This window comes from Nematolebias whitei, chromosome 18 (genome assembly GCF_014905685.2).
Source record: "Nematolebias whitei isolate Nwh7 chromosome 18, NemWhi1, whole genome shotgun sequence".
Classification (NCBI taxonomy): domain Eukaryota; kingdom Metazoa; phylum Chordata; class Actinopteri; order Cyprinodontiformes; family Rivulidae; genus Nematolebias; species Nematolebias whitei.
The window spans coordinates 41113694-41115272 of record NC_056515.1 but is presented as its reverse complement, the minus strand read 5'-3'; the positions used below and the strand labels follow the sequence as shown (position 1 = coordinate 41115272).

Sequence of the window (1579 nt, the reverse complement as noted above, 5' to 3'; positions counted from 1 at the left end):
GGACTCTGCTCCGACCGTGGTGTTTCCTCAGGACCCGGCTCAGACAGCGGTGATCAGCAGAAGGATTCGCCCCCAGCTGAGAGGACCTGAAGGAGGTCGTGATGATTGGAGCTGGGTTGCGTTCGGAGGCAGTGCGAGCCATGAGGACGGTGCTGACGTCTGCTGAAAGCTTGCAGCTCACCCTGAAGCCCGAGCTGAGCCAGGAGGAGCAGGCCCTCAGGAAACCCTCGGAGAGACTCCCAGCCAGGTACTGCAGTAAGATCGCCCACAGAAGCAGGTCCACACGGGTCCTCAGGGTTTCACCGGACCAGGAGACATTTCCTTGTAGCTTTGACTTCAGCTGTAATTACGCAGTCAGCCAAAGTTCCTGCGTTTAGACACATCAGGTTCATCGTTTGTGCTCCAGACACTTCATCGCTGCACGACCTTTCTAACAAAATTTTATTTTTGCTCCAACTCCTCGATGGTTGAAGAAATGGGTAGAAATTAAAGGCCTAGCATTATTTGAGTATATCACCCGCCACCATTCGTGCAGGAGATGATCATCTCGTTACGTTCAGCTTTAGCTTTTAGTCTAAGGAGGCACGGTTGTTCCTGGGCTCCACAGGCATTACAGCACGGTGGCTCAGTGGTTACACTGCTGCCTCACAGCAAGAAGGTCATGGGTTCAATCCCCGGTTGTTCCTGGGGTCCACAGACATGACGGGTCAGAATCTGTAAAAACCCAAAGAGACAGGAACACGAGTCATTCCAGTCGTCTGAAGAAGACGACTCGTCCGTTCAGTTGAATCTTCGTGTTTCTAGATGATTTAAGGTTCTTTTGAAACCATTCATGATGTTCGAGCAACAACACGTTCAGTATGAGGTGACCCCGAGCTGCTTGGAGCTCATCAGGTCTGGCCACAGGTCGTGTAGGACCAGCAGAGGCTGGTCCCTGTTACAGGTGGAGCTGTGAGAAGACCACTGGGCCATGTCACATCCAGATGTTCTGTAAGAACAGGCTGCAGACAAGTCGCTCACTGATCCATGACAGATGCATGACGTTGACATTAGCTGTAGTTTGAAGGATCCAGATCGTTGTAAAACACATCTGGACTGTCGTCCAGGTCTCTGTAGGACAACATCTGGGCCTGGCTGCAAATTAATGACATGTTTCAATGAAGATCTTCTGTGTACGTGTGCACCAACATCTGGGATCATTAGCTCTCAGCACTTTGACCTCTCACACTTGTTTTAGTCGTCGTCCATTTATTTAGAGACATTTCAGGACATTTACAAGTGTTGCGTTTGGACCGAACATCATCACGTTGTTCTTGAACGCATCTCGTCTGTCAGCCACTCAGAAACTCAGTGTTCTTGTTCTATGATCCAAACTACCGTCGCATGCGTGTAAAGTTGTCTCTGGGCCACAGGTTGAAGCAGACGGCTGCTCGTCCTGAGCCTGGTTCTGTTGGACACTTCTTCCTATTGAGGGACGTTTTCCTTTCCACTGTCTCCTCTGCGTTGGCTCAGGATGGGAGACTGCAACGACATGAAGACTTGAAACAACCTGTATACACATATATACACACACACACAT

The 1579-nt window shown here is 50.0% G+C and overlaps 1 protein-coding gene across 1 annotated transcript in view; it reads left to right on the top strand.

Moving 5' to 3' along the window:
• The window catches only part of ap3b1a (adaptor related protein complex 3 subunit beta 1a), a gene marked incomplete at its 3' end in the record, with an annotated part of 88526 nt that overhangs the window by 4928 nt on the left and 82019 nt on the right, over positions 1–1579 (top strand).